This window comes from Equus przewalskii, chromosome 9 (assembly GCF_037783145.1).
Source record: "Equus przewalskii isolate Varuska chromosome 9, EquPr2, whole genome shotgun sequence".
NCBI lineage: Eukaryota > Metazoa > Chordata > Mammalia > Perissodactyla > Equidae > Equus > Equus przewalskii.
In genome coordinates, this window is record NC_091839.1 from 21,859,426 (window position 1) to 21,878,470 (window position 19,045).

General features: G+C 38.8%; 1 protein-coding gene across 9 annotated transcripts in view; it reads right to left on the reverse strand.

The window, feature by feature from the left end:
- The window catches only part of LOC103547862 (zinc finger protein 677-like), a 49,267-nt gene that overhangs the window by 16,235 nt on the left and 13,987 nt on the right, over positions 1 to 19,045 (reverse strand). For 3 of the 9 annotated variants that reach the window (XM_070558371.1, XM_070558366.1, XM_008515335.2), the window contains exon 1: positions 2,229 to 2,300. The exons of 1 other annotated variant lie outside the window; for it this stretch is intronic. The gene's annotated coding sequence lies outside the window, so the exon portion shown is untranslated. Of the gene's footprint in view, positions 1 to 1,814; positions 2,484 to 19,045 lie in introns of those variants that run through there. 5 more of the 9 variants (XM_070558368.1, XM_070558363.1, XM_070558365.1 and 2 more) reach the window with 5 other exon arrangements.

The following is a 19,045-nucleotide window of genomic DNA, read 5'->3' on the forward strand; positions in this document are numbered from 1 at the left end:
TAAGTTTACCAAGTTACCCTGAAGAGGGCTGAGTTCAGTGAGCAGACCTGGGTGTAAGTGGTGGTCTGGATTGAGCAGTAGAAAGGGACTGCTCTAATTCCAGATTACCTTTCCTATTCCTGAGAAAGGGAAGTTCTCTTTCACAGATTCCTGGGAAAGGGAAGATTCTCTTTCACAGCTTTAATCAAAGCCAAGCATTTACTTCCTGTTTTCCAGAAACATATTTACAAAATGAAGTTACAATAGTTAACAGTCTAGGAAAACATGAAAGAGCATCACATGGAGATGAGCTCTGAGCAGTCAGATCATCTGGAAGAGATGGGCTCTACTGGAACAAAGTTCCACATTAATCCAGCTGATAAATAAATGGCAAGTAATAGGAGATATTGGAGTAAATGAGGAATCCATCTGGTGTAAAAATAACTCAGCCTGACCTTGTTTTTTCCAACAGGGCCTGATGTGGCCATTGAGCATGCATTGTATATCTGCTTTAAGCACTTGCTATGTCCCGAAGACAAGAACAAATGCCCTTAAGACATGACTTCCACTACACTGGCATTTCCTTAAGGATAAGCATCTCTCCCGAGGCTAGGGATTAATTGCTGCGCCCACCCCGTGTCCACCCAGCTCAAGACAACAGACCTGCTACCTGCTGTGTGAATACCTGTGCTGTGCAGGCCAGGCAATCTCATGACTGTTGTAAAAGGGACATTCCTATCATACGTGACGTACGCTCTTTGTTCCAAGATGGCATATAGCCACTCTGTACACCCACTTCTCCGGTGCCCTTCTTTCCTTGAGGAAGGAAGGTCCAAGGCTAGTCCACAGATCTGGCTCATAATAAACTCGCCCAAATTTTGATTTATACATTGGTTATAGATTATTTGCACTGACACAGCCCATCCTTCAGCATCTGCACAGAAAGGACACAGGGGACTTGAGGGGGACATCTACTTATTTGGAGGCTTCAGCTCAGAGGTCACTAATTTAACAGGTCACTTCAGGGAAGAAAGAAGCTCTTGCCTACTAAACTAGCTGGTTAAACTAGGTTTTCAATGTTAGAATATTATCAACATCCTTACCAGATGCATAGGGAAATACTATTACTTATTTACAGACATGAAACAATAGTTCCAATATATAATAGAGTAGCAAGCATATAAACCTCATACCCTACACAATAAAATTAATAGGGAAAATAATTTGGAAATTAAAAAAAATGGTTAAGTTAAACCAAGTGCGAGGACACATCAAATTTAGAAAAGATGAGATGAGCCACAGGTGACAGTCCTCCCCCATTTCTTGAAAGGGAAGAGGGTGACCTGGAATTGACTGAGCTAAGTCTCTGCCCTCAGGGTGGACAGGGGCTGCAAATGGAATTCTCTTCTGGTGCAATAGTTAGAAAATGCGGGCGCCACAAACACCTGGTTTTGTAAGTCTCATTCTCTTCGGCATAATTTAAGCAGTTCAACAAATCTTAAACTAATTATAAAGCCACAAGTTAGGACTACTTCACACCTTAATATCCCATATCCAGTCAACTCACTACTCCCTGGGATTGGGTCCCCCACTTTCTCCACCACTGTGTGTTTTCTTCTCTGTATTTGCCTCTCTTTTTCCTTCTAGTTCTCTTCTCTCCTTTGTCCATTTCCGTGTTTCTCCCTGTTTCTCCGCATCCTTTTGTTTCCCTCCCTCTCTATTCCTCCTTCTCCTACAGTGTCTGCTGTAACCTCTGTTTCAACGCCTGCTGTTCTTTCTCCCGAAACTTTCTGGTGACCCTCTAACTCCACATATTTCCGCCTCTTTCTCCCCACCTCTGTCCCCCTCTGCTCTCCCTGGAGGGGACGAAGGGCTTGTATCCACCTCCTGAGTGAGGCCGCTACCAAGCGGCGGGGCGGGGGGCGGGGAGTCGGGCGTCAGACAAAGGGTTTGAGCAGAAAAACGACGCGGCAGCCGGTCGGCGTCTCCGTGGACCGAAGGCAGAAAGGTCGGGCGGCACCCGCCTCGGAGCGATTTTAACCGGAAACGGACGCGACTCCCGAACCCGCCCGGAGCCACAGGACGTCTTACGGCGACGCCGCGAGAGGAGAAAGGGACGAACTCACAGCGAGAGGGACGAGCGGGTTCAGAGATTCAAACTTACGGGGCGACCCCCGAGCCCAGGTTGGAGGATGGGGGCCCGAGGACCGCTAAGCGCAAGTACGAACCACAAAAACAGACTCACTGACCCGACCGTGCAGGTGCTCCACGAGATCCACTTCCGGGTCTGCAGGAAACTGCGCGTGCGCGCGCGTTTCGGGGCGGGGCCGACAGAGCGGGACTCGTTCAGGACAGGTGTGGGCGGGGTCGACGTAGGGGCGGGGTTGGGGGCGCGGGGCCTGGAGTTTTCTGCAGCTTCTCAGGTTCCAGGTCGCGTTGTCCTTCAACCCAAGTGTCTGCGTCTTTGCTTTGGGGTTCCGTTAAATCTGTCTGGGGTCAGGCTAGGTCCAGAATTAGACATATCTGGTCCACTTATCCTGGAAGCGAAGATATTTCCTCTCAACAAATTGAAAACGGTTACCGTGAGAGCTTTTTGACGAGCGGAGAGAGAAGCCTGTCCTGTGAGCGAGGCTCTGAAGAGGGGACCCGGGGCGGGGCGGAAGGTCTGAGACCCCAGACAGTTAGAGCTGCTTCTTTAAGCAGTAGTTGATGTTTCTCTGTCGGTGACGGAAACTGGAATGTGACACGAAATGCAAAACTGTGCCTGCGCGGAATGTGCAATTTTGTACTAACTCCACCAGAACGGAATTTCTCTTGCTGTTCCCCTTGCACGTGGGAGGCAGACGCAACCCTGGGCTGGGTTCCAGGGACTTTGTGGGGCCAGGCCCTGGGCTGTGGGGATGCAGGGCTGACACGTTGCTTTAAAAGAACAAAATGTTCGTCTTGTATGGATGGAAATTAATTTCTCTGTCTTTAAATTTAAATTATTATACTAATCCACACCTCCTCGGAGGAATTAAGAATCCAGGTACTTTTGAGAGCTAATGGATAGCATCTTGGATTTTGCTGAAGTCGTTAATTACTAAATATAATTGCAATTGCAACTGCAATTTTTAAAAGTTTTCTTCTCAGTTATTTGGAACATTCTTAACTTGAAGATTAAATTAGATAAATCAAGTATTTTAACCTATCCCCATTTTTTGGTTTTCTGTTTCTGAATGTTTTATGCCATGTGCCGATAATGAGGCTTGTAAAAGGAGGACTCTTTGGGAGGTATTTGGCTTTGCTTTTAACTAATGAAATATCAATTTTGAAATATTTCCAGAGACATGTGATAAGGATGTGTATGCCCTCTAGTGAACAATAAATCCAAATATTATTACTAGTTTTCCACATTTGCAATGGCATACCGTTAATAATTTTTAATTTGAAATATGCGAGTTAATAGCTCCTTTTCTGTTCCCTGTGGAAATTCTGAGGGTGGTGCTGGCTGGATTTTGGATTAACCGGATCACATCTGTACATGCTCCAGAAATTACCCAAAGGTTATTTTCAATAAACAGCATTCTTCTGTTTTCCCCGGGACTAAGCTCAGTTTCTCAAACTTTTAAGGGTTCTTTTCCCTCTATTATTTTAGAGGTTTTTCTTTCTTTTTTTTTTTTTTTAGGTAATTAAATGCTTGCACTCAAATGGATTGAAACTTTGGAAGATAAATTTCTTTTGAGCAAGAGAACAGAAGTGACCCTTCCCCTGTCCCTGTCTCTCCCCAGACTCCCAGTGCTGAGCTCACTTCCCTGAGCTCTGGTCACTCCATGCAGACCGACTTTGAAGTGGATCTCCATGAAGGAGCCAGGACTGTGCACCATTTGGGGTCAAGAGGTGCTGACATCTGAACTCCCCATCCAGCTTCTCTTCAGCCACCTTGCCTTACATAGGGACCTCTAACCCACATTTTTTATCAAATATTCTCTTCAGTATTTACACATATAATGTGCTTCATACTTTTCCTGACCAGCTGAAGTAATTTCTCTTGGGCCCAGACAGGAAACTTATTGGTTGGAGGCTCCCATGCTCCCCAAGAGAATCTGAACTGATAAGATAGTGTCTGAGTAAACGAAGGTCTAGCTACCACCTCGCTGGCTCTACTTTTCTTGGCTGGGAATTAGTTTTGGTAAGAGATGAAGGATGAAAAAGGTGAGATGGCATTTTATTAGAATTTCCTATATTTATATTTTTATTGATATTGTGAGAATTAATAAGCAGGCATCATTTAAAATGGAGTCAGGAGACCAGAAGGGGAAGCTCTCATGTAGTACCACTTGAGGTCAATAACAGGGAAGATAGTCGATTACAGACCCCAACCAAAAAAAGTCATTGACAGGAAGATAATCAATCATGCACCCTAACAGAAGTCGTTAGCAGTAAAGAATCATTAATTACAGGAAGAAATGTACATTGCATCTGAAACAGAAACTAGCCCCCAGCAACAGAACCCATGAGAAATCATCATCTTCCTGAACTCTTACATTTCTCCAATGGACTTTCATTCAAACTACCCCTGTAGTTTCCTCCTTTTTCTCTATAAAATAGCATTCCTCTTTTTTTTTTAAAGATTTTTTTCATATTTTTTTTCCTTTTTCTCCCAAAGCCCCGTGGTACATAGTTGTATATTTTTAGTTGTGGGTCCTTCTAGTTGTGGCATGTGGGATGCCACCTCAGCATGGCCTGATGAGCAGTGCCATGTCCGCGCCCAGGGTTTGAACTGGTGAAACCCTGGGCCGCCAAAGCAGAGCACGTGAGCCCAACCACTCGGCCACAGGGCCGGCCGCGGTGTTCCTCTTTCTTATTTGTTGGATTTACCTGTGGATCACCATAGGCTGTACATTCTGAATTGTAATTATTTGGCTACTCGTAAATAAACTTGTTTTGCTGGTATAATAACTGCCTATTTAATTAAATTTATTTATTTATTTATTTATTTATTGCTGAGGAAGATTCACCCTGAGCTAACATCTGTTGCTTATCTTTCTGCTTTTGCTTGAGGAAGATTTGCTGTGAACTAACATGTGTGCCAGTCTTCCTCTATTTTGTATGTGGATCGCCACCACAGCATGCGTACCAACAAGTGGTATAGGTCTGGGCCCAGGAACTGAGCTGGGGCCACAAATGTGGAGCTTGTGAACTTAACCACTATGCCATGGGGACAGCCCTGTTTTATTTTTAAGGTTGATATATAGAGTGTCCCAAGTGGGATACAAAGTAGGTGACCCCTAAGAGATAGCAATCCCCAAAATCTAGCGAGGTGACCACACAAAGCCCCTCGTCCTCATTGCTTCCACGAGTCACTGCCTACTTTCAGTTTGGTGATTCTCCTCTTGGATTTCAAGCCCCACACTTTTTGTTTCCTGAGTGCTCCAACTTTTTTCGGGATTGGGAGAGGCACTGTCCTCTCAAGAGAGGGACTTTGTCCTCCTGGTTCAAGGCTCTGTCCTTGGATTCAAGACATCATCCTTGGTGAGTACTCAGTTGTTTTCTGAAGGTAGCACAGTTCCTTTTGGGGCTCAACATTGCTGAAATTCCAGAAGTTTTCTTTAGTTTTCAGATTCCTTTTGGAATCAGGGCTGGGAATCTAGCAACTTTCTTTTCTTTTCAGATTCCTTCAAGGATCAAGGCCTAGGATTCTAGTAACTTTCTGGGGTTTTCAGAGATTTCAGAAATGGGACCCCAGTCACCTACATGTTGTGAGGGAAACCCTCCTTCAGGGACCCTGGTGAGGTTTATGTTTGAGAACTTTGGCCCCCTACATGCACATTTTTAATGAACTGGGCCACACTGACCAAGAATAGTCCAAAATTACAATGGCCATCATAGGGAACTGTAGATCTGCGCACAAACTTATTTTTCTTAAAACCAAGTTGGAAGACCATGGCTCTAAAATGAAGCAAAATGAATAGTATGTTTATTTTATTTGGGACCTGGAGTCTTCCAAATGTGCAGAAAACTCTGAAATTGCATCACTACAAGATACCATATCTAAGGAAACCAAAACAACTAAAAAGCTGTGGGAAGATAGAATGGCTTCTTAGACTTCTCTTTCCCTTCTCCCGTTTTCTTTGTCTTGTGCTCAGGACCCACCTCTGGTCCAGCTTCCACTTTCCCTTCTGCACCCCTGCTAGTGCTGAAACTTGGTCCATCTGAGCAAGTAAACTTAATTTAATTCATCTTCCAAAAACAATTTTGATCCAACTATTTCTTTGAAGTTTGTATGTGAGACATGGCTGAAATTTTTAGAACAAGAGCTATAAGGTCTCTGTGTCTATGTATATATTATTTATGTCTATGATATTTTTCTACCTCTGGATAGTAAAAGAGCCCTATTTAATTGGCTTGAAATTAAGTGCTTATAAATTAAGTATTCCTAAACCTCAGAAATACAATGGAAATTAACCCTCATGTTTTCAAGTATATGTGATGTAGGATTAGTCTTTAGTACATAAAATCTAGCTAAAGCTTGTTGGTTTAATGGAAACAGGCCTGGCTTTAGACTTATCAGTGCTGAAAATAGTACAGACAATACAACTTTCATTCTACGTGTGTTTATTAAGCTCATTTTGTCTCTATCAGCAAAAAAGGAACTTAGGAGGATGGTTGCCTATTTAATGTGAAATCGAAGTGATCGTTAAAAGCAAGTAAGTTAAATAAGTGCAAATAAGATCAAAGTTTATACTAAGTTAAACTAAATAATGGATAGTCATTGAATATCTAAATCATTTCCAAATAAGGTGAACATTAATTACTGAACTTAGGTTTATCTATTTTTGGTTTCTTATTGCAGAGAAGCTAAATATATTTGAGTCTACAGTAACATTTTATGTCACACTATGGCCTAAATTTACTATGAAAAAAGACATGTTTCTAAACATTTATAAAAGGTATTTATAATTTTGCCAAGGCATAAAATGCTAAAATGATTCACAATTGCTTATTTCTTAGGTTTTCACTAGGAAGTAAGGATTCTAAGGGATAAGAATTCTAATCAATATATGTAATAATCAGGAAAACACCTCTGTGTGCAAGGAAAGTAGGATATTTTGATAAAAGAAGCTATAAAGATGGGAAATCCATTTTGTTGAGGGAAAAGAAAGTAATTTTGTCCTAAAGAGAGGCTGGTTATTTCAGAATGGGAGAGCGAAAAACATTGGACAAAATTGAAATAAAAAAAATGTAGAAGCTTTGTTGAGAAGAACCTTGGGAAAGGAATTTTGATGCGTGGTCAAGCTGGCTAAGATTAAAATAAATTTATTAAAATGAGTTTTAATACCTAAGTAAGCTGATGCAAAATGAAAAACTGGCTTTTTTTTCTGTTGAAAGGACAAGGAATTATCGGGCTATTGGTCTACTTTTAGTAACAGATTGTGAAATCTTCTTTACCTTTAAGTAATATATGTAGGAAACAGATTTTTGTGTTTCTCAAGATAACTCCCTTTGTTGTTTCTCTCAGGTCTTTACTTAGGATAACTGAGTCTTCTTAGTATTAAAGGACTTAAATTTTCCTTACAACTATGTAATTTTTTACACTTGCCTTTGAAATCTTTTAGTTTTACTTTGGTCACATAGACACTTAACTATTATTTCATAATGATCTGTGATCCTATTTGGTCAAGGGTCCAAAGCTTTTGATATTTTTGATAAGATTCTCAAAATATTCAAATTCTAAATGAAGTCTTCAAGCTGGATGTAACTTTGGGATTTTCCAGAGGGCATCTGAGAGAGCTTGAAAAATTTTTCACCTTTCCTTACAAAAAGAGAGATTACATTCATCTGGCTTATTTGGTACGTTAAATTACATGAAAAGCATGGCTGAATAAGCAATCATAAACTTTTTTAGGTTAGATTGTATGGGAGATTGTAACTCAAAAGTATTCTAGAAAGGTATAAAGTTCCTAAACATCTAATATGTCTTAATATAATGTTATTACCTGTACTTCTAGTTACTATCTAAAATGTACGTCACAAAAATACCCAAATTTCCTAGTCAATTACATTTACACATCGCCTTTTTAAAAAGTCTTTTGTCAGTTACAAACAGTCCTTTTTCTACTCTGATGCTTATACAAATATTTTTCGCTTTCAAAAAGATTTATGAAAAAGATTTTGACAGCTATACTGGAATACAGGTTTTGATAACTTTAATATCATAACATTGAACTGGGTGGAAATTTCTGGAACTCAAGTGGAAGACTGATTGCTTTGATGTTTTCTTTTCCAGATGTAAAGGACCCCTTTTGTCATCTCCTTTAAGCCATCTATAACTTACAGCAATTTTGTAAAGTGTGTCTTTGCAACAAAGGTTAAAACATTTGTCTTTTTCTCTCTGCCTGATCCTCCAGAATTCAAAAACTCTTAACTATTCTTTTCATGACAATATATATATTTGCGTCAGTCAAGCTCTGCTCTCCTCAAAGGAAAACACAATTGGAAACTGACTACATTAGCAAGGCTTTGACTAGAATGTCACATTCAAGAAGGATGTACAGAGACTCAGAAATGACCTGACAGCTTTAAAGAATTCCTTGGAAAAATCAGCCTAGTATCTTGCTTATGAGGTTTCAGCAAAGCAGTCTTAAAAAGGAGTTTATATGGTCAATATTTATTTTTCCTGCATTTCTATAACTAATCTGCCCAAGATTAATAGGAATAAATTAGTTTTACTATGATTACCTTTAATAAAAATGGGGATAATTGTGGAGAGAGAAATTATGTTTTCACCTTTGTTAATATTAAATTCTAGTCCTATTAATCATCTTTAATGTTTTGTTATATACCTGTAAGCTAGACTGGATGCTACATTCTAGTTTTCTTAAATGTATGGCTATGATATTCCAAACTATTGTTTTCCATTTTTACTGCCCTTGAAATATCCTTGGAAGGGACTAGACTAGGCCGTCTCAGTACCCAGATAGCAGTGAAACTTCAGGGACTCCTGCCTTGGGTACAAATCTCACAGGTAAAGAAGGCTCCACCTGACATCTTGTCCCATACAAACGCTGGGGACCTCCGAATCAAATTGACTAGGAAGAGAGGCAGCTGACTTCTGAGTCAGACAGCGTTCCCAAGGTGTCTGGCCCAGGCCTGTGTGCTTTTCTTTCACTGCTATCTCTCACTTTGTTTCCTCCCTCCCTTCCATGAAAGGACAGTACCCTTGTCCATATTCCCAAACCCTCACAAAAGGGGGAAGCCTTTCTGATTACTGGATTTGCCATCAGAAACCTTGATCTGTTCAGGACAATAATGACTCCTTAGTTCACCCCATAAGAAATTTCACTGGAATTGCAGATGGTATTATATGTTTAAATTGTTCTGCATGCCCATTTTCTAAAGTCAGGGTACTAATCTCACCTAATTTTGGTCGCTGAGCTAACATCTGTGCCAATCTTCCTCTATTTTATGTGGGATGCCGCCACAGCATGGCTTAATGAGTGGTGCTATGTCCGTGCCCAGGATCTGAACCATACAGATTCTAGCATGAGAATCTTTCCCTCAACTACTCTTGAATTAAATGCATTGCACAATATCGATAGGAAACATTTCACTGACTTTTAGTCTAAAACATTCTAAGTTATAATTAGAAATATTGACCAGCTTTAAAAAAATATTTAATATTTTAATACTACTGAATGTATAGTTTTACAAATATTATTTAATGGGAGCAAATATAATACATCTTATTATGAACGGTTTATATGTGTTAAAATTTTTCTTTCTGGTCTGATTTTTTTTATTGTTCTATATGTGCTAAAAGTTGTGATATATAACACAGGTCAAACATATGTCTACAATATCAAACTCATTCCTTATATTTTTTCAAATTGTTGAAACTTTAATAAATTTCATGTGTTTTATCTAACAATAATTAAAGGAAGTTTCTGATTTTTTTTACTATGAATGAGGGATTGTCCATTTTATCTCCCTATATAAAATTCTGTAAATTTTATACCTTGGATATTTCAAAGGAACAACACTCCTCCATAAACAACACCGTTCAGTGGCCTTCACCTCAGTGGCCTCCTCCTCAGCTCCTCTATGAATGATGAACACCCCACAGTACACTTGTTACCCAACGTTGGGAACATGGAGTCCATCTGGAAGGCTCACAGTTCTCAACACGCCACCAAAAATGGTAATTGTGAGTGACAAATGTGTTAATTAATTTGATCGTCATAATTATTTCAGAGTGTGTACATATTTCAAATGATCCAGTTGTATATCTTAAATACACACAATTTTCATTTGTCACTTACCTCAATAAAGCTGGAAAAGAAAAAGAAAGGGGGAGGTGTGCTGGCCTTGCTCCTCTGAGTGGGCTCAACCCAGGCTTCACATTAGATTGCTGAGGCATTTTGCAAATACATCTTTTGTGTCCCCTGACCAGAGGTCATGCTGCAAATAGTTGGAGTGTGGCCGGGCCTCAATAATATTTAAAGCGCCCCATGTCGTTCTAACCTGTATCCAGCATTGAGCACCAAGGCTCTGAGTCCTCCCTTCCTGAGGGCTGAGATCTGGGCTAAGGGTGAGGGGGCTCTGCTCCGCATGGCGTTTGATCAGGGCCAGGTTTGTGGCCTGAAGAGGAGGGTCAGTCCAGCCCCGATCCCTACTGCTGCAGTGTATGTGAGGGCTTCACCAGGAGGGGAGCATGATCTGAAGAAAATATGGAAAAACTTGCTTATTGGTCTCTAGAATTTTACTGCCCCTGAATCCCTCCTGTGGCTGTCGGCATCAGAGGACCCTTTTTCCACATGATGAGGCCTTTCCTGTGTGTGTGGTTGTGGCACAGGAAGGAGGTATGCTGACTCTAAGCATTAGGCAGCATATTTTCAACTTTCAAGACTCCTAAAGACTCATGTTGCCTGAGGAAGAAGCCCCGAAGAGGAGGAAGAGGAAAGAAAAGGAGTCAGGAATGGCTCTTTCTCAGGTAAAGTCATATTCTCAATTGGGTGTACTGTCTCTCCTTCCTGAGTGCTCTTCTTTGAACTTGCTAATCTCTGACTCTGAGGTATCCCCCCTGACACCTGTTTTCTTATACTCACTCAGGGCCTTCCCTCAGTCCCGCTCATCTCCCTTACATTCCATCTCACCACGACCCAGTGACATGGAAATGTGAGGAGCCTCCACTGGGCAGGGTCCTGGGCTTCACATCTGTGGATTGGAGATGGAATGTGAGCCACATGGTGTCTGTGAGATTAAACAGCAGAGCCCCATCTGGATGCACTGCCATCTCTCTGTAGACAAGGATAAAAGCAGCTGTGCATGGAAGTCACATTAATGTACACAAATACCTGGTAAATTCTGGAAAAGTGACCTGTTAGGGAAATCATTCTGACTTTTATAAGACATATGAAGCTAAATGAATGAGTCACTGACTTCAAAATCTTAATGATTGGAAACACAATGGAAAGTTCCGAAACAGACGTAAGTGATAGAGGGTCTTTTATTCCATCATTGATTTGAAAATGCAAAATTAACCTAAATGTCTGACAGCTGGAGATTCTTTCAATTTTCATCACATCCATTCCTCAGAGCTTGCCTTTTCACTCTATTGATTGTACCCTTGGACACAGAAGCCTTTACGTTTGGTGCAGGTTCCTTCCTTTGTGCGTAGATATCCTGTTTTCCCAGCACCATTTGTTGAAGAGACTGTCCTTTCCCCATTGTGTAGTCTTATCACTCTTGTCAAATACCATTTGGCATATATGCCAGGGTTTATTTCTGTGCATTCTATTCTGTTCCATTGGTTTATGTATCTGTGTTTAGGCCAGTACCACGTCATCTTGATTACTCTTGCTTCATGATATGTTTTGAAATCTAAAAAAGTGAGGCCTCCAACTAACTTCATTTTCCTCGTGTATTTTCGCTATTTCGGGTCCCTTGTGATTCCGTATGAATTCTAGCATGTTATTTTCTATTTCTGCAGAAATTGCCATTTGGATTTTGATAGGGATTCCACTGAATCTGTAGAAAACTTTGGGTAGTATGGCCATTTTAACAATATTAGGTCTTCCAATTCACGCATTTGGGATGTCTTTGTATTTATTTGTATCTTCTTTGATTTCTTTTAGGAATGTTTTGTAGTTTTCAGTGCATAAGTCTTTCACCTCCTTTGCCAAGGTTTTTCCTAAGTATTTCATCCTTTTTAATGCTATATTAAACAGGATTATTTTCTTAATTTCCTTTTCAGACTGTTCATTGTTAGTTTATAGAGATGCAACTGATTTTTGTGTGCTAATTTTGTATCCTGCAACTTTTCTAAAATTGTGTTTTAGTTATAACAGTTTTCGTGTGCAATCTTCTTGGTTTCCTATATGTAAGATATTGTCATCTGCAAAAAAATAATTTTCTTTTCTAATTTGGAAGACTTTTATTTCTTTTTCTTGTCTAGTTGCTCTGGCTAGGACTTACAGTACTTTGTTGAATAGGACTGCAGATAGTGTACATCTTTGCATTCTTCCTTTTCTTCTTAGGGGAATAACTTTCAGTCTTTGACCGTTGTATGATGTTAACTGTGCTTTTCATATATGGCTTTTATTATGTTGAGGTAGTTTACTCTTCCTACTTTTCTGAGCATTTGTATTTTGAAATGTTGTTGAATTTTGTCAAATGCTTTTTCTGCATTAGTTGATATGATCATGCGGGTTTGTTTCTCCTTCATTCTGTTAATGTGGTGTATTACATTGATTTTTGTATGTTGAATCATCCTTGCCTTACACGAATAAATTTTAGTGTGTCATGAAATGTAATTATTTCAATGTGCTGTTGAATTGGGTTTGCCAGTATTTTGTTAAGGGTTTTTGCATCAATATTGATTAGGGATATTCGTTGGTAGTTTGCTTTTCTTCTTGTTTCTTTCTCTGGGTCTTATATCAGAATTATGCAGGTTCCATAGAATGAGTTTGCAAGAGTTCCCTCTCCCACTCTTTGGAAGATTTTAGCAGAATTAGTGTTAATTCTTCTGGAAATGTTTAGAGGAAATTGGCAGTGAGGCTATCTGGTCTTGAGTTTTTCTTTGTTGGAGATTTTTGATTACTGCTTGAATCTCTCGTTATAATTCTGTTCACATTTTTTTTTTAAGATTTTATTTTTTCCTTTTTCTCCCCAAAGCCCCCCCGGTACATAGTTGTGTATTCTTCGCTGTGGGTTCTTCTAGTTGTGGCATGTGGGACGCTGCCTCAGCGTGGTCTGATGAGCAGTGCCATGTCCGCGCCCAGGATCCGAACTGACGAAACACTGGGCCGCCTGCAGCGGAAAGCGCAAACTTAACCACTCGGCCACGGGGCCAGCCCCAATTCTGTTCACATTTTTATTTCTTCTTGATTAGGTTTTAGTAGGTTATATGTGTCTAGGAAGTTACCCATATCTTCTACGTTATATAATTTGTTGGCATATAATTGTTCATAGTACTCTTTTATAATCCTTTTAAAGAATTACTGTGACATGAGCTGCAATGTCCCCTTTCTCATGTCTGATGTTATTTGAATCTTGTCTCTTTTTCTTTGTCTACCCAAGGGTTTGTCAATTTGTTAATCTGTTCAAAAATTAAGTCTTGGTTTGGTAATTTTTATATTTTTCTATTCTCTGTTTTATTTAACTCTGCTTTAATTTTTTCTGTGTACTTCTTTTCTTCTGCTAAATTTGGGTTCAGTTTGTTTTTTTTATTCTGCTTCCTTGAGGTGTAAAATATATTTGACTTGAGATCGTTCCTCTTTTTTAATGTAAGCATTTACCACTGTAGACTTCCTTCCTTTTAGTGTAGTTCAGCTCTCACTGCATCCCATAAGGTTTGGTATGTTGTATTTTCACTTTCACCCAGATATTTTAAAAATTCCTTTGTGATTTCTTCTTTGATGCATTGGTTGTTTAAGAATAAGTGGGCCACAACTAGAAGGACCCACAACTAAAAAATATGCAACTATGTATTGGGGGGATTTGGGGAGAAAAACCAGGGGGAAAAAAAAAGAAGAAGAAGAAGATTGGCAACAGTTATTAGCTCGGGTGCCAATCTTAAAAAAAGAAAAAAAAAGAATAAGTGGTTTAATTTCCTATTTTGTCAATTTTTCTGTTTTCTGTCAGCTATTTCTAGTTTTATTTCACTGTGGTTAGAGAAGATATTTCTATGATTTTAAACTTCTTAAATTAAGATTTGTTCCTTGACTTAACGTGGTGTATCATCGAGAATGTTCCATGTGTGCTTGAGAAATGTGTTTTCTGCTGTTGTTGAGTGAAGTGTTCTATATATGTCCATTAGGTCAATCAGTCTATGATGTTGTTCAAGTTCTTATAAGCAGGAATTTCTCTTTTTGATCTAAATATCATATTACTATATTATTATAATATTCAACTCTAGTAAAATTTTTGCTTTTTAATATCATTTAAAAAATTTTCCTTTCACGTATTCTGACCTAGCTTATATGTTTAATTTACATTTTTTCCCTGTTTTACACCAAGGGATACATAAGTCAACGTGTTGTTTTGAGATTTTTGTGACGTGAAAGTCCACATAAGGTAACGACAAGTACAAAGTAACTGCTCTATAAATATGAAGAAAGAGAGTTCCTTGAAGTCTTTAGTTCAATGAAAGAACTGACACAAGGCAGTGAACTGAAATCCATTCTTTTAAATCATTTTCCTGTTTAAGTTCTGGGTAATTTTGTCTGATTTTTTCCCCAGTTTTATTGAGATATAATTGACATACAACATGAAGTCTCTTAATGTGGGAGTCGGCTACGGTCAGGTGCTTGAAAATCAAGTGTGTGGAGGTTGACGAATACGCAGTGAAGTAAATGAAAATATAATGATGAATAAGACAGGAAGTCCCCAAGATTCTAATTATAGTTTATGACAAGGAGACAATCTCCATTGCCAAATGCCTGGAGGCCATTCTGCCATTTCCCAGTGACTGGTGTTCATATTCAGAGCCAGAGGCTCTTACAGGGAAAATGAGGTTTGTGTTACTTTTGCCATGGGAACTGACACCCAATATCCTCCACTTACAATTTGTTCCCATCCCCAAATGATAAATATATTTTCCTTTAATAAGGAATCTTAATTTTGATATACATTATTTTTTATATCAGACTAGAGTAAGAGTCACTGTTATTAGTGCTTTACATATCATAACTGATTGAATCTTCAATGAGAGTTGAAGTACTGATGATATTCTCATTTCACAGATGAAAGGACTTAGGACAAAGACAGGTTTAAAGACGCATTCAATCACATCCCAGCAAGTGGCTGAATCAGGATTTGAATCCATGTTTGCTGCAAAGACAAGTTTCTTAACCATGGTGCTACACTAACAAGGCAAAATATATCTTTCCTTCAACTACTCAACATCCGTACTTAATTTTATGAGTATCTTTTGTCACTTTTAAATGGGTGTCTTCATATATAATTGTGGTTATGGTAACTTTCTATTATGTCTATGCTTTTATTTCATAGGCCAATATTACCAATGAATGAGTATTTAAATAAGATGTAAATACATTGATTACCATGCCATCCTACATGAGAGATTATGAGAGATGAAGTTGGAGTCATTGAAGCAAGAATGGTTCACTATTATGATGGGTACTGAAGACACGTTTCTCTTTAGGCAGGAACAAGAGTAAAATGATACCAACTACTGAAATAATTGCACAATATTGTGGCTAGCTGAGGTATACAACCATAACATGAGTAAGAGATAAAACATTTTAGGGTAAAGACTAAATTATTAATTATAGGTCATATAGTTATGTGTTTATTAATGAAAGGCTACTAACAAACTATAGAAACAATGTAATAATTTTTGAAATAGACTCAAAAGACATGTAAAATTGATCTAAAAGCTATGGAAATATGTACATTAAATAAATTGAAATGAAGGTTTGTAGCATGTCTAGAGGTGACATTGAATTTTAAAAATAAACAAGTTTATTGAGATATAATTTACATACCATAAAATTGTTTCATTTTAAATACAGAATTCAAGGATTCTTAGTACATTTACCACGTTGGGAAATAATCCCCACAATTTAGTTTTAGAACATTTTTATCAGCCCCCCAAAAATATTTTCAACCAAAAAAGAAAAATATCCTATGATATATTTGAAAGGTAGAAATTGCTGTAGTACCAGTCTTCCCCTACCCGCGCCTTGGTATGAAACCCACATTTGATGACACTAACTTCTGAAAAGCTCCTCCTTTAAATTCAAGAGGGAAATTATTCTTATCATAGTCAACAGACCATCAGTGTTTCCTTTCTAGATACAATTACTGTCCCCATTAAGCACATCATATGTGCAGCATTAGAGAAAAGACACATATTCTACCCATTTTCACTAAGACATAGTTTCTCTACGTGATTAAACTATTGTATTGGAGTTCCATTTTTAAAAATCATTATATGCATGGAATTTTTACAGCAACTACTCTACCCACCCTGAAAATAGCGTCACAGGCTCTTTTACGTCAGGCAAATCAGTTAAAACCATAGAGATATTGAATACTGGATTAAATGCTACAGAGAGAACACATCAACCACCAACAGAGAGGATTACATCAAATTACATTAGCAGCATTCAGGGATGAGTGTGGGGTTTAGGACCTCTGGTTGATCTCCACAAAGTCATTTCATTTCTCAGGAATTATTCCTCCCACCTCTGTGTCTTTGCCATCGGATTAGTTTCTATCCCAGAGGAATCCTTTTTTGAGACGTGAGCACTTACCCCAACTCCTCGTACACCTCTTTCCCTTATACACTCTGCCTCTCAGACTGATAGGAAAATACTCATGTGGTGCCTTCCTGCTGCCAGGACTGTGGGCTTAGAGTAATGTACCAGTGTGTGCGTGGTGGGGAGGGAGAAAGCCAGTCTCTGTGATGTTTGTGATTCTGACACATCTTCTCACAGAACTGCAATGATCCATTCAACTGTAGTGATAATGGCAGTGCACACTCGGTAAGCTGAGAATACTTCTGAAATCTTTGTTCCTACTGCCAGTTCCCACAAACAATTACAAGTGCCTAATGAACATCACCAAAGAGACATTTTGAAATGTTCACTAGAGACCCTTCTTTTTCTATGACCCCTGAAGACAGACAGGGTTCACACGGAGAAAGCAGAAAATGCTGGTGTCTGACACTTGATGGATAGTGGTGTCGAAAATAGCTTCTTTTGCCTATTTTCTGTCTGTGTATCTGCTTCAGTGAAGAGTCTCTTCATGGATTTTGCCCATTTTCTAATTCGAGTCTTGTTTTTTTCTACTGTCATGGTTGTAGAATTCGTAATACACTCTACACATCAGTCCCTTGGCAGATATATGGTATGCAAATATTGTCTACTATTCTGTAGCTTCTCTTTTCATCCTCTTAATGTGGTTTTTCACACACTAAAGTTTTTAATTTTGTTGAAGTCCACTTTATCAATTTTTTTCTATGGGTCATGCTTCTGGTGCCATGTCTAAGAATTCTTCACCAAGCCCTAGATCCTGAAGATTTTATTCTACATTTTTTTCCTAAATATCTTAGTTATACGTTTAAAGCTATGATACTTTTTGAGGTAATATTTGTACAGGTATGAAGTTCAGGGGCAGATTGTTTTATTCCTTTTTTCCCCACTATGGCTACTCCATTGGTTCAGCACCAGCTTTTGAAAATCCTTCCTTCATTGAATAGCCTTGGTACCTTAGTCAAAAATCAGTTGGAAGTACTGGTGTGGGGCTATTTCTGGTTTCTCTATTCTGTCCCATTGATCTATGTGTCTGTCACTCCACCAATACCACACAGTCTTCATTGCTATTATATTAGAAATCTTGAGGGGCCGGCCCCGTGGCCGAGTGGTTAAGTTTACACACTCCACTTTGGCGGCCGAGGGTTTCACCGGTTCGGATTCTGGGCGTGGACATGGCACTACTCATTAAGCCATGGTGAGGCGCCACCCCACATAGCACAACCAGCCTTCTATCCCTCAAATACACCCAACTTAGTCACAGTGTGCAATTCTTCGTGTATTGATGACTTCTATTGCTAATATTTTAAGAATTTTTGCACCTTCATGTGAAATTCAGTTGGTACTTATCTTTTTTTCCCCCAATACCTTTGTCTAGTTTTGGTATCATGGTAATACGGGCCTCATAAATTGAGTTGGGAAGTCTTCCCTCCTCTTCTATTTTCTGAAAGAAATTGTGTAGAATTGCTGTTAATTCTTCTTTACACATTCGATAGAACTGTCTAGTGTTAACGTTGGGGCTTTGTTAAATTAACACCAAGCCACACATCAACTGTGGATATTCCTCAATCATTTAAATATGTTCCCACCTTGACAATTTTCTCCGCCCAATTGCCCTTCCCCATTTGTATTTGCATGATATACTCTTTCAATTAATTAATGATTCTGCTCAAAAATCTCATCATATAGGTATTCCCTGAACACATTAAATTAGGACACTCTATCCCTCTATCATTGTACATGTACACCTTCGTTGTACTTAACACCATTATATTTTTAATTATTGTTTACTTACATTTACAGAATATAAGCTACTTAGGTAGGAAGCTGAATTTGTTTCCTGCTACATCATGTGATTACAATAGTTCCTCAATGACAGAATAAGTAAATGACAGAATGAGTAAATGCATTTCATCAGTGAAAAGGAGAAAATTACTGCAATGCTTAGGCTCATAGATTAGGAGGTCAAATGGTCAAGAAAGCATGTAATTATATTTGTGGCACCAAATTCCTTCCTTCCTTAAGTTTCCAACATAGTGTTCTGAACATCTGTCATAAATTCTGATGCTATATTTTGTTCACACATTGTTAGGCAACGTGAGCTAAAAACATCTGACTCATACATGAAGGGATGTTATTAAGTTTTTCTAAGCCACAAAATTTTAAATTCAAGATTCCCTCTCAAATACGCCATTCTACTCCCAACACAAAATGATCATCTTATTTCTCAGGTAGGACAGTTTTTATTTGAAAGTGACAGAACTGCCTGGAAAACTGTGACTGAGACAAGTAGGGGGCTTATCATT